The 13,618-nt window shown below is 46.1% G+C and overlaps 5 non-coding genes across 5 annotated transcripts; 3 read left to right on the plus strand and 2 right to left on the minus strand.

Annotated features, from left to right (window-relative positions):
- The first annotated feature begins 770 nt into the window (after positions 1 to 770).
- Positions 771 to 844, plus strand: trnai-aau (transfer RNA isoleucine (anticodon AAU)). The gene has a single exon. It is a non-coding gene; the product is annotated as a tRNA-Ile (tRNA).
- A 794-nt stretch (positions 845 to 1,638) lies between these two features.
- Positions 1,639 to 1,720, minus strand: trnas-aga (transfer RNA serine (anticodon AGA)). The gene has a single exon. It is a non-coding gene; the product is annotated as a tRNA-Ser (tRNA).
- Positions 1,721 to 4,196: 2,476 nt separating this feature from the next.
- On the plus strand, positions 4,197 to 4,270 carry trnai-aau (transfer RNA isoleucine (anticodon AAU)). The gene has a single exon. It is a non-coding gene; the product is annotated as a tRNA-Ile (tRNA).
- Positions 4,271 to 11,557: 7,287 nt separating this feature from the next.
- trnai-aau (transfer RNA isoleucine (anticodon AAU)) lies at positions 11,558 to 11,631 on the plus strand. Its single transcript has one exon. It is a non-coding gene; the product is annotated as a tRNA-Ile (tRNA).
- Positions 11,632 to 12,393: 762 nt separating this feature from the next.
- Positions 12,394 to 12,475, minus strand: trnas-aga (transfer RNA serine (anticodon AGA)). The gene has a single exon. It is a non-coding gene; the product is annotated as a tRNA-Ser (tRNA).
- Between the last annotated feature and the right edge of the window lie 1,143 nt (positions 12,476 to 13,618).

Raw genomic sequence — 13,618 nt, forward strand, 5'->3', positions numbered from 1 at the left:
GGATGGAAACTTCATTGAGGAGCCGCCGTGAGGCAACGTATAATATCCCTCGCAACGAGCACGATGCTTTCTCCACATTTTTATGTCATTCCAATTCCCACAGTGTGCCTCGTTATGAAGCGTCGCACGAGAGAGTAAGCAAAAGATAAAATACCAATTCGCTCTCCCCAGTGTGCAGCGGGACCTGTGACATGGGGCTGCTGTGTGACTGTTACTGATAGAAAGAGTTGGATCACAAGGGCAGTTGGGCTGTGTTTTGTTCAGCCTTTCAAATCTTGATGAATTACTCGAAACGTTAAATCGTGTTGAATGACAGCCTTTGGAAATATATTTCTGTTCACCGAAGGTGCAACTCACAGAATCATTGATGCAAAAATCAAATTGAATGGATTCCGGTTCATTCTGCGCTTGAACACACATTTTGCAGCCCTGGCTGCCAGACTTCCAGATGGAGCAAATATTCCACAAATGGCAAATGCATCCAGTCAGCAAAATGGCAACATGTTGACAATATTCCGACTGAATTTCGCAACATATTTTACTATTTTAGCCGAAAAAAATATTTCAAATAAAACAGGGGGGGGTGAACATCAAATGCACGTTGTGATTGCCCCAGCCAAATCCCATGAAAGTCATTTAAAACGAAAATGCCATTCCATCAGGTTGAAGATGCGCGATCAGTCAGCAGTGAAAATTTTAAACTTCTGCACTGAATGATGCAACTCAATAGAAAAACGCAGGTGCTCATCGTGGGCTTCGTTTGCGACGTCGGCCGGTTAGCTCAGGTGGTTAGAGCGTGGTGCTAATAACGCCAAGGTCGCGGGTTCAATCCCCGTACTGGCCACATGCGATTACCCGTGTGGGCAGAACCTGTCGTCTTTTCGTCGGCAGAGGCTGATCCGCTTCGCGTTCTTCCACATCGGCAAAGTCCAGCAGTTTTTTTCTCCTTGCCAACTTTTAAAATGGGAAAATTTCTTCCAACCGTTCTGACAAATTGCCCATCTTTTCAAACTTCTGTGCCACAAACCGAAAGGGCGAATGTGGAAGGTTACGAGACGGGAAAGGTGTTTTCATTGCAAAGGGTGGACCGGCGGAGAAAGATTGAGCTTCATCTCATTAAATTCACAACGGAGTGCTGACATAATGTCCTTCATTTGGCTACGAAATCGTTCATAAAAGCACTGGGAACATGCTCAGGTGGTCACATCTGCAGTTTGACCTCAGTACGGAGCCTTACGGCTGATGCTGGCTGGTCACCACTCTTCAGAAAATACATTAGGAAGGGGACAGGTGAAACTGCGTGGGAGGTTTACAATGATAAAATAAGTCCGTTATGAGGCGGTGTTGGAGACGTTCGGGTAGTTCCACGTCGAACATAGAAAATTGGAAGATGTCCCAACTCTGATATTCCAGCTGAAGCTGGATTTGGACAGAGTAAACAGTCAAAATACTCCCTCTCCGCGCAGGTCAATAACTGAGGTTGTCAGGTGCAAATTTGTTGAGAAAACATCTGGAGAGGACAGGCGCACCGGCATCAACTTCACGCAAATTGGTGGGATATGTAACCATTCCACAGGGAAAAATGATTGAAGATGCCATACTTTCCAGCGAGTCGTAGTGAAACGGAAATGAGAAATGCGTAGTCAGCAGGATTCGAACCTGCGCGCGGAAACCCCAACGGATTTCTAGCCCATCGCCTTAACCACTCGGCCATGACTAAACGGTCAAACGCGTCGGAAATCATACTGATACCCACTCAATAATTCTTACAGTCGGCCTCCTTGAAGTGATGCTGACTTCTTGTGATTTTGACCAGCTAATATGGGATTTCGACAGAGTAAACAGTCAAAATACTCCCTCTCCGCGCAGGTGAATAACTGAAGTTGTCAGGTGCAAATTTGTTGAGAAAACATCTGGAGAGGACAGGCGGATCGGCATCAACTTCACGCAATTTGGTGGGATATGCAACCATTCCACAGGAAAATATAATGGAAGGTGCCATCCTTTCCAGCGAGTCGTAGTGAAACGCGGGGAAATCCCGATGGATTTCTCGTCCATCGCCTTAACCACTCGGCCATGACTCCACGGCCAAACGCGGTTACCCACTGATACCCACTCAATACTTCTTACAGCCGGCCTCCTTGAAGTGATGCTGACTTCTTGTGATGGATACAAATGCGATTAATTTCTCTGCTGATGTCATGCGTCTGTCTTCTTTCTCCATGTCGGCTCAATTTCATCTGTCGTCTAACGTCCCTTTCATTCGGATACAGCACATGGGTGGATTGAAACAAACATTTGCAAGCATTCTATATATATATCCATACACTCAGAACTGGATGTAACACAAACTTTACATCCCAAAATAGCACCCTTCAAGGCGCGTTAGGAAAACGAGCTTTTGAATGCGCAAAACTAATACAGATATATTAGAGTATGTGCGGATTCGGAATCCAATCCGGCTCTCCCACATGGTGGTGACATTTCCCGTTTCTGAGTCACCAGTGGTCAAATTAGAATTGAGCCCTTCGGGAGTATCTTTCTGTTCACTGAAGATGCAACTCCCGCAATCATTGATCCAAAATTTAAGATGAGCTGGGGCCGGTTAGTTTATACGGCTGGAGCATGTTGCTAATAACGCTGCGACTGAGAGTTCAATCCTCGTACTGTCCAAATGCGGTTACCTCTGTCTGTGGAGCCCGGGTTTACGTTATGCTCAGTGGCAATGGCTTTTTCGAACAGCCTGAGTCGCTTCGCGTACTTCTGTACACTCACGATGCCGTTGACAATTTTTCAACTGGGAAAAAGTCTACTTCCCATCCTGACAGATTGTCCATCTTTTCACACTTCTGTGCCACAAATCGGTCGGTGACATTTGAGCAAACCATGACCGCTCTATAGCGAAACACAGACGGACGACCGGTCAGCTGGATGTCAAGACCATAAGACCATAAGACATAGGAGCGGAAGTAAGGCCATTCGGCCCATCGAGTCCACTCCACCATTCAATCATGGTTGATTTCAACTCCATTTATCCGCTCTCTCCCCATAGCCCTTAATTCCTCGAATAAGTCAACTGTGATCATTCCTCTCATTTGCTTCAATGTTTTGTCAATATTCACGTCAGCCAACCTGCTGCAAGAAATCATACCAGCTTACTTTGACGCACTGCATTCAACCGATCAACACATCGCTTCACACGAATTGATAATGCGCTTCACACCTAATTTACGCAAATACTGAGTTTTTTCAGAAGAACAGCTATTCGTCTGGAAATCTCGAAACTGGCAGTTAGTTGGTCGTCACGCTCAACACATTAACCGCTAAACATTGTCTTGAAGATGTGGCAGAAGGGTGTCTCATGTGTTGCTGATGACAGCGAAAAAGTCGGGATCGGAAGGAAATTCCTTCAGCAAGCATGGATGGAAACTTCATTGAGGAGCCGCCGTGAGGCAACGTATAATATCCCTGGCAACGAGCACGATGCTTTCTCCACATTTTTATCTCATTCCAATTCCCACAGTGTGCCTCGTTATGAAGTCTCGCACGAGAGAGTAAGCAAAAGATAAAATACCAATTCGCTCTCCCCAGTGTGAAGCGGGATCTGTGACATGGGGCTGCTGTGTGACTGTTACTGATAGAAAGAGTTGGATCACAAGGGCAGTTGGGCTGTGTTTTGTTCAGCCTTTCAAATCTTGATGAGTTACACGAACCGTTAAATCGTGTTGAATGACAGCCGTTGGAAATATATTTCTGTTCACTGAAGGTGCAACTCACAAAATCATTGATGCAAATTTCAAATTGAACGGATTCCGGTTAAATCTGCGCTTAAACACACGCCCCCATTTTGCAGCCCTGGCTGCCAAGACCTCCAGATGGAGCAAATATTCCACAAATGGCAAATGCAACCAGTCTGCAAAATGGCAACATGTTGACAAGATTCCGACTGAACTTCGCAACCTATTTTTCTATTTTAGCAGAAAAAAATATTTCAAATAAAAACGGGGGAGGGGGGGGGGTGAACATCAAATGCACGTTGGGATTGCCCCAGCCAAATCCCATGAAAGTCATTCAAAAAGAAAATGCCATTCCATCAGGTTGAAAATGCGCTATCAGTCAGCAGTGAAAAATTTAAACTTCTGCACTGAATGATGCAACTGAATAGAAAAAAGCAGTTGCTCATCGTTTGCGACGTCGGCCGGTTAGCTCAGGTGGTTAGAGCGTGGTGCTAATAACACCGAGGTCGCGGGTTCAATCCCCGTACTGGCCGCATGTTGTTACTCGTATGGGCAGTTTCTGCCGTCTTTTCGTCGGCAGAGGCTGATTCGCTTCGCGTTCTTCCGCACCGGCAAAGTGCTGTTTTTTTTCTCCTTGACAACTTTTAACCTGGGAAAATTTCTTCCAAACGTTCTGACAAATTGCCCATCTTTTCAAACTTCTGTGCCACAAACCGGAAGGACGAATGTGGAAGGTTACTGGGAGGGAAAGGAGTTTTCATTGCAAAGGGTGGACCGGCGGAGAAAGATTGAGCTTCATCTAATTAAATTCACAACGGAGTGCTGACATAATGTCCTTCATTTGGCTACGAAATCGTTTATAAAAGCACTGGGATCATGCTCAGGTGGTCACATCTGCAGTTTGACCTCAGTACGGAGCCTTACGGCTGATGCTGGCTGGTCACCACTCTTCCGAAAAGACATTAGGAAGTGGACAGGTGACACTGCCTGGGAGGTTTGCAATGATAACTTAAGTCCGTGATGAGGCGGTGTTGGAGACTTTCGGGTAGTTCCACGTCGAACATAGAAAATTCGAAGATGTCCCAACTGTGATTTTCCAGCTGGTATGGGATTTCGACAGAGTAAACAGTCAAAATACTCCCTCTCCGCGCAGGTGAATAACTGAAGTTGTCAGGTGCAAATTTGTTGAGAAAACATCTGGAGAGGACAGGCGGATCGGCATCAACTTCACGCAAATTGGTGGGATATGCACCCATTCCACAGGAAAATATAATGAAATGTGCCATTCTTTCCAGCGAGTCGGAGTGAATCGGAAATGAGAAATGCATCGTCAGCAGGATTCGAAACTGCGCGGGAAACCCCAATGGATTTCTCGTCCATCGCTTTAACCACTCGGCCATAACTACCATAAGACCATACGACATAGGAGCGGAAGTAAGGCCATTCGGCCCATCGAGTCGACTCCACCATTCAATCATGGTTGATTTCAACTCCATTTACCCGCTCTCTCCCCATAGCCCTTAATTCCTCGAGAAATCAAGAATTTATCAATTTCTGTCTTGAAGACACTCAACGTCTCGGCCTCCACAGCCCTCTGTGGCAATGAATTCCACAGACCCACCACTCTCTGGCTGAAGAAATTTCTCCTCATCTCTGTTCTAAAGTGACTCCCTTTTATTCTAAGGCTGTGCCCCCGCGTCCTAGTTAATGGAAACAACTTCCCTACGTCCATCCTATCTAAGCCGTTCATTATCTTGTAAGTTTCTATCAGATCTCCCCTCAACCTCCTAAACTCCAATGAATATAATCCCACGATCCTCAGACGTTCATCGTATGTCAGGCCTACCATTCCTGGGATCATCCGTGTGAATCTCCGCTGGACCCGCTCCAGTGCCAGTATGTCCTTCCTGAGGTGTGGGGCCCAAGATTGCTCACAGTACTCCAAATGGGGCCTAACCAGTGCTTTATAAAGCCTCAGAAGTACATCCCTGCTTTTGTATTCCAAGCCTCTTGAGATAAATGACAACATTACATTTGCTTTCTTAATTACGGACTCAACCTGCAAGTTTACCTGTGGAGAATCCTGGACTAGGACTCCCAAGTCCCTTTGCACTTTAGCATTATGAATTTTGTCACCGTTTAGAAAATAGTCCATGCCTCTATTCTTTTTTCCAAAGTGCACGACCTCGCACTTGCCCACGTTGAATTTCATCAGCCACTTCTTGGACCACTCTCCTAAACTGTCTAAATCTTTCTGCAGCCTCCCCACCTCCTCAATACTACCTGCCCCTCCACCTATCTTTGTATCATCGGCAAACTTGGCCAGAATGCTCCCAGTCCCGTCATCTGGATCGTTAATATATAAAGAGAACAGCTGTGGCCCCAACACTGAACCCTGCGGGACACCACTTGTCACCGGTTGCCATTCTGAGAAAGAACCTTTTATCCCAACTCTCTGCCTTCTGTCTGACAGCCAATCGTCAATCCATGTTAGTACCTTGCCTCGAATACCATGGGCCCTTATTTTACTGAGCAGTCTCCCGTGAGGCACCTTGTCAAAGGCCTTTTGGAAGTCAAGATAGATAACATCCATTGGCTCTCCTTGGTCTAACCTATTTGTTATCTCTTCAAAGAACTCTGACAGGTTTGTCAGGCACGACCTCCCCTTACTAAATCCATGCTGACTTGTCCTAATCCGACCCTGCACTTCCAAGAATTTAGAAATGTCATCCTTAACGATGGATTCTAGAATTTTGCCAACAACTGAGGTTAGGCTAATTGGCCTATAATTTTCCATCTTTTTTCTTGTTCCCTTCTTGAACAGTGGGGTTACAACAGCGATTTTCCAATCCTCTGGGACTTTCCCTGACTCCAGTGACTTTTGAAAGATCATAACTAACGCCTCCACTATTTCTTCAGCTATCTCCTTTAGAACTCTAGGATGTAGCCCATCTGGGCCCGGAGATTTATCAATTTTCAGACCTTTTAGTTTCTCTCGCACTTTCTCCTTTGTGATGGCAACCATATTCAACTCTGCCCCCTGACTTTCCTGAATTGTTGGGATATTACTCATGTCTTCTACTTTGAAGACTGACGCAAAGTACTTATTAAGTTCCTCAGCTATTTCCTTGTCTCCCATCACTAGATTACCAGCGTCATTTTGGAGCGGCCCAATGTCTACTTTTGCCTCCCGTTTGTTTTTAATATATTTAAAGAAACTTTTACTATCATTCCTAATGTTACTGGCTAGCCTACCTTCATATTTGATCCTCTCCTTCCTTATTTCTCTCTTTGTTATCCTCTGTTTGTTTTTATAGCCTTCCCAATCTTCTGACTTCCCACTACTCTTTGCCACATTATAGGCTCTCTCTTTTGCCTTGATGCATTCCCTGACTTCCGTTGTCAGCCATGGCTGCCTAATCCCCCCTCTGATAACCTTTCTTTTGTTTGGGATGAACCTCTGCACTGTGTCCTCAGTTACTCCCAGAAACTCCTGCCATTGCTGTTCTACTGTCTTTCCCACGAGGCTCTGCTTCCAGTCGATTTTTGTCAGTTCCTCCCTCATGCGCCTGTAATTACCATTATTTAACTGTAGAACCTTCACATCTGATTCTGCCTTCCTTCTTTCAAATTGCAGACTGAATTCTACCATATTATGATCACTGCTTCCTCAGCGTTCCCTTACTTTAAGATCTTTTATCACGTCTGGCTCATTACATAACACTAAGTCCAGAATAGCCTGTTCCCTCGTGGGCTCCATCACAAGCTGTTCCAAAAAGCCATCCTGTAAACATTCAATGAATTCCCTTTCTTTGGGTCCACTGGCAACATTATTTACCCAGTCCACCTGCATATTGAAATACCCCATGATCACTGTGACCTTGCCTTTCTGACATGCCCTTTCTATTTCGTGGTGCATTTTGTGCCCCTGGTCCTGACCACTGTCAGGAGGCCTGTACATAACTCCCATTATGGTTTTTTTTGCCTTTGTGGTTCCTCAACTCTACCCACACAGACTCCACATCGTCTGACCCTATGTCGTTTAGTGCTATTGATTTAATTTCATTTCTAATTAACAAGGCAACCCCGCCCCCTCTACCCACCTCTCTGTCTTTTCGATAGGTTGTGAATCCCTGGATGTTTAACTGCCAGTCCTGAACCCCCTGCAACCACGTCTCTGTGATGCCTACCACATCATACCTGCCAGTCACAATCTGGGCTACAAGCTCATCTACCTTGTTCCGGACACTGCGGGCATTTAAATATAGCACCTTTAATTCCCTATTGACCGTCCCTTTTTGTTTTCGTAGTGTGGTGGACCTTGGTTTACTGAGCCTTTCCAGACACTGTCATATTTTGTGAGATGGGGACTATCGTAACCTCTCCTGAGTGCTGTCTTTTCGTGATTTTTTGTAATCCTAAACAGCTACGCTTCCCACTGATTCCTTCACCTCTTGGTTCCCTGACTTTCCCTTCCCCCCCCAATCTCTAGTTTAAAGTCCTATTGACCACCCCATTTACTCTCTTCGCCAGAACACTGATCCCAGCTCGGTCCATTTGGAGACCATCCCAACGGTATAGGTCCCCCCTGCCCCAAAACTGATGCCAGTGTCCCATGAAAAAGAACCCCTCTTTCCCAAACCACTCTTTCAGCCACGTGTTAACTTCCCTTATTCTTGCCTCCCTATGCCAATTTGCACGTGGCTCGGGAAGTAATCCGGAGATTATGACCCTTGAGGACCTGTTTTTTAATTTGAATCCTAGCTCTTTATAATCTCTAAACAGGTCCTCTTTCCTCGACTTGCCTATGTTGTTGGTACCAACATGGACCACAACAACTGGATCCTCCCCCTCCCTCTCCAGTATCCTTTCAAGCCGGTCAGAGATGTCCCGCACCCTAGCACCGGGCAGGCAACATACCATGCGGGACACTCTATCCTGCTCACAAAGGATACTATCTATCCCCCTGATAATAGAATCCCCTACAACTACAACTTGCCTATTTACTTCCTCCCCTTGAATGGCCTGCTGAACCATGGTGCCTTGGTCAGCTGACTCATCCTTCCTGCAGCCCTGTTTGCCATCCACACAGGGAGCAAGTGCCTCGTACCTGTTGGACAGGGTGAAGGGCTGAGGCTCCTGAGTTCCTGACTGCTGGTTCCCTTTACCTGCCTGACTTGCAGTCACACCCTGCTGTCCCTGGCCACTGGCAGGATTTAAACTATTTACTCTGACAGGTGTGACTGCCTCCTGAAACACAGTGTCCAGGTAAGTCTCCCCCTCCCGGATGTGCCTCAGTGTTTGAAGCTCAGACTCCAGCTCATCAACTCTGAGCCGGAGTTTTTCAGGCAGCCAACACTTACTGCAGATGTGGTCGCTGTAGCTCGCAATGGGATCTGCCAGCTCCCACATCAAGCAGCTCGAGCACATCACCTGACCAGCCATCTCTAATTAATTAATTAGTTTAATTTAAGTTTACGAGTTAGCTGTGTGTTTTTTAAATTTGGGGCAGATTTGCTATCAACCAATCAGATCACAGCTTCCCTCTGACGTCACTTTTGAAGAAAGAAAAAGTGGAAAACAGGAAGTTACCGTGAGGTTTTTATACTCACCCACAGACTGCTCCTCCTCCTCCGAACAGCTCCCGAAACTAGGCCTCGATCCCCGGGTTAAAGTGAGTTTTTATACTCACCCAGAGACTGCTCCTCCTCCTCCGAACAGCTCCCGAAACAAGGCCTCGATCCCCGGGTTAAAGTGAGTTTTTATACTCACCCAGAGACTGCTCCTCCTCCTCCGAACAGCTCCCGAAACTAGGCCTCGATCCCCGGGCCAAACGCATCAGAAATCACACTGATACCCACTCAATAGTTCTTATAGCCGGCCTCCTTGAAGTGATGCTGACCTCTTGTGATGGATACGACTGCGATTAATTTCGCTGCTGATGTCATGCGTCTGTCTTCTTTCCCCATGTCGGCTCAATTTCATCTGTCGTCTAACGTCCTTTTCATTCGGATACAGCACATGGGTGGATTGAAACAAACATTTGCAAGCATTCTGTATCTGTCCATACACTCAGAACTGGATGGAACACAAACTTTACATCCCAAAATAGCTCCCTTCAAGGCGCCTTAGGAAAACGAGCTCTTGAATGCGCAAAGCTAATGCAGATATATTAGAGTATGTGCGGATTCGGAATCCAATCCGGCTCTCCCACATGGTGGTGACATTTGCCGTTTCTGAATCACCAGTGGACAAATTTGAATTGAGCCCTTCGAGAATATCTTTCTGTTCACTGAAGATGCAACTCCCGCAATCATTGATCCAAAATTTAAGATGAACTGGGGCCGGTTAGTTTATACGGCTGGAGCATGTTGCTAATAACGCTGCGACTGAGGGTTCAATCCTCGTACTGTCCAAATGCGGTTTCCTCTGTCTGTGGAGCCCGGTTTACGTTATGCTCAGTGGCAATGGCTTTTTCGAACAGCCTGAGTCGCTTCGCGGACTTCTGTACACTCACGATGCCGTTGACAATATTTCAACTGGGAAAAAGTCTGCCTCCCATCCTGACAAATTGTCCATCTTTTCACACTTCTGTGCCACAGATCGGTCGGTGACATTTGAGCAAACCTTGACCGCTCTACAGCGAAACACAGACGGACGACCGGTCAGCTGGATGTCAACTGTGATCATTCCTCTCATTCGCTTCAATGTTTTGTCAATATTCACGTCAGCCAACCTTGTTGCAAGAAATCATACCAGCTTACTTTGACGCACTGCATTCAACCGATCAACACATCGCTTCACACGAATTGATAATGCGCTTCACACCTAATTTACGCAAATACTGAGTTTTTTCAGAAGAACAGGTATTCGTCTGGAAATCTCGAAACTGGCGGTTAGTTGGTCGTCACGCTCAACCCATTAACCGCTAAACATTGTCTTTAAGATGTGGCAGAAGGGTGTCTAATGTGTTGCTGATGACAGCGAAAAAGTCGGGATCGGAAGGAAATTCCTTCAGCAAGCATGGATGGAAACTTCATTGAGGAGCCGCCGTGAGGCACCGTATAATATCCCTCGCAACGAGCACGATGCTTTCTCCACATTTTTATGTCATTCCAATTCCCACAGTGTGCCTCGTTATGAAGCGTCGCACGAGAGAGTAAGCAAAAGATAAAATACCAATTCGCTCTCCCAGTGTGCAGCGGGACCTGTGACATGGGGCTGCTGTGTGACTGTTACTGATAGAAAGAGTTGGATCACAAGGGCAGTTGGGCTGTGTTTTGTTCAGCCTTTCAAATCTTGATGAATTACTCGAACCGTTAAATCCTGTTGAATGACAGCCTTTGGAAATATATTTCTGTTCACTGAAGGTGCAACTCACAGAATCATTGATGCAAAAATCAAATTGAGCGGATTCCGGTTAATTCTGCACTTGAACACACGCCCCCATTTTGCAGCCCTGGCTGCCAGACCTCCAGATGGAGCAAATATTCCACAAATGGCAAATGCATCCAGTCTGCAAAATGGCAACATGTTGACAATATTCCGACTGAATTTCGCAACATATTTTACTATTGTAGCAGAAAAAATTATTTCAAATAAAACCGGGGGGGTGGAGGGGGGGAGGGGGGGGGTGAACATCAAATGTACGTTGTGATTGCCCCAGCCAAATCCCATGAAAGTCATTTAAAACGAAAATGCCATTCCATCAGTTTGAAGATGCGCGATCAGTCAGCGGTGAAAAATTTAAACTTCTGCACTTAATGATGCAACTCAATAGAAAAACGCAGTTGCTCATCGTGGGCTTCGTATGCGAGGTCGGCCGGTTAGCTCAGGTGGTTAGAGCGTGGTGCTAATAACGCCAAGGTCGCGGGTTCAATCCCCGTACTGGCCACATACGATTACCCGTGTGGGCAGAACTTTTCGTCGGCAGAGGCACCGGCAAAGTGCAGCTTTTTTTTCACCTTGGCAACTTTTAAACTGGAAAAATTTCTTCCAACCGTTCTGACAAATTGCCCATCTTTTCAAACTTCTGTGCCACAAACCGAAAGGGCGAATGTGGAAGGTTACGAGACGGGAAAGGAGTTTTCATTGCAAAGAGTAGACCGGCGGAGAAAGATTGAGCTTCATCTCATTAAATTCACAACGGAGTGCTGACATAATGTCCTTCATTTGGCTCCGAAACCGTTTATAAAAGCACTGGGAACATGCTCAGGTGGTCACATCTGCAGTTTGACCTCAGTACGGAGCCTTACGGCTGATGCTGGCTGGTCACCACTCTTCAGAAAGGACATTAGGAAGAGGACAGGTGACACTGCCTGGGAGGTTTACAATGATAAAATAAGTCCGTTATGAGGCGGTGTTGGAGACGTTCGGGTAGTTCCACGTCGATCATAGAAAATTGGAAGATGTCCCAACTCTGATATTCCAGCTGATACGGGATTTCGACAGAGTAAACAGTCAAAATATTCCCTCTCCGCGCTGGTGAATAACTGAAGTTGTCAGGTGCAAATTTGTTGAGAAAACATCTGGAGAGGACAGGCGAACCGGCATCAACTTCATGCAGATTGGTGGGATATGGAACCATTCCACAGGGAAAAATGATTGAAGATGCCACCCTTTCCAGCGAGTCGGAGTGAAACGGAAATGAGAAATGCGTAGTCAGCAGGATTCGAACCTGCGCGGGGAAACCCCAATGGATTTCTAGTCCATCGCCTTATCCACTCGGCCATGACTACAAGGTCAAATGAGCCAGAAATCATACTGAGACCCACTCAATAATTCTTACAGCCGGCCTCCTTGAAGTGATGCTGACCTCTTGTGATGGATACGAATGCGATTAATTTCTCTGCTGATGTCATGCGTCTGTCTTCTTTCCCCATGTCGGCTCAATTTCATCTGTCGTCTAACGTCCTTTTCATTCGGATACAGCACATGGGTGGATTGAAACAAGCATTTGCAACCATTCTGTATCTGTCCATACACTCAGAACTGGATGGAACACAAACTTTACATCCCAAAATAGCTCCCTTCAAGGCGCCTTAGGAAAACGAGCTCTTGAATGCGCAAAACTAATGCAGATATATTAGAGTATGTGCGGGTTCGGAATCCAATCCGGCTCTCCCACATGGTGGTGACATTTGCCGTTTCTGAATCACCAGTGGACAAATTTGAATTGAGCCCTTCGAGAATATCTTTCTGTTCACTGAAGATGCAACTCCCGCAATCATTGATCCAAAATTTAAGATGAACTGGGGCCGGTTAGTTTATACGGCTGGAGCATGTTGCTAATAACGCTGCGACTGAGGGTTCAATCCTCGTACTGTCCAAATGCGGTTACCTCTGTCTGTGGAGCCCGGTTCACGTTATGCTCAATGGCAATGGCTTTTTCGAACAGCCTGAGTCGCTTCGCGGACTTCTGTACACTCACGATGCCGTTGACAATATTTCAACTGGGAAAAAGTCTGCCTCCCATCCTGACAAATTGTCCATCTTTTCACACTTCTGTGCCACAGATCGGTCGGTGACATTTGAGCAAACCTTGACCGCTCTACAGCGAAACACAGACGGACGACCGGTCAGCTGGATGTCAACTGTGATCATTCCTCTCATTCGCTTCAATGTTTTGTCAATATTCACGTCAGCCAACCTTGTTGCAAGAAATCATACCAGCTTACTTTGACGCACTGCATTCAACCGATCAACACATCGCTTCACACGAATTGATAATGCGCTTCACACCTAATTTACGCAAATACTGAGTTTTTTCAGAAGAACAGGTATTCGTCTGGAAATCTCGAAACTGGCGGTTAGTTGGTCGTCACGCTCAACCCATTAACCGCTAAACATTGTCTTTAAGATGTGCAGAAGGGTGTCTAATG

The sequence above is a fragment of the Mustelus asterias genome, chromosome 30 (assembly GCF_964213995.1).
Source record: "Mustelus asterias chromosome 30, sMusAst1.hap1.1, whole genome shotgun sequence".
Taxonomy (NCBI): domain Eukaryota; kingdom Metazoa; phylum Chordata; class Chondrichthyes; order Carcharhiniformes; family Triakidae; genus Mustelus; species Mustelus asterias.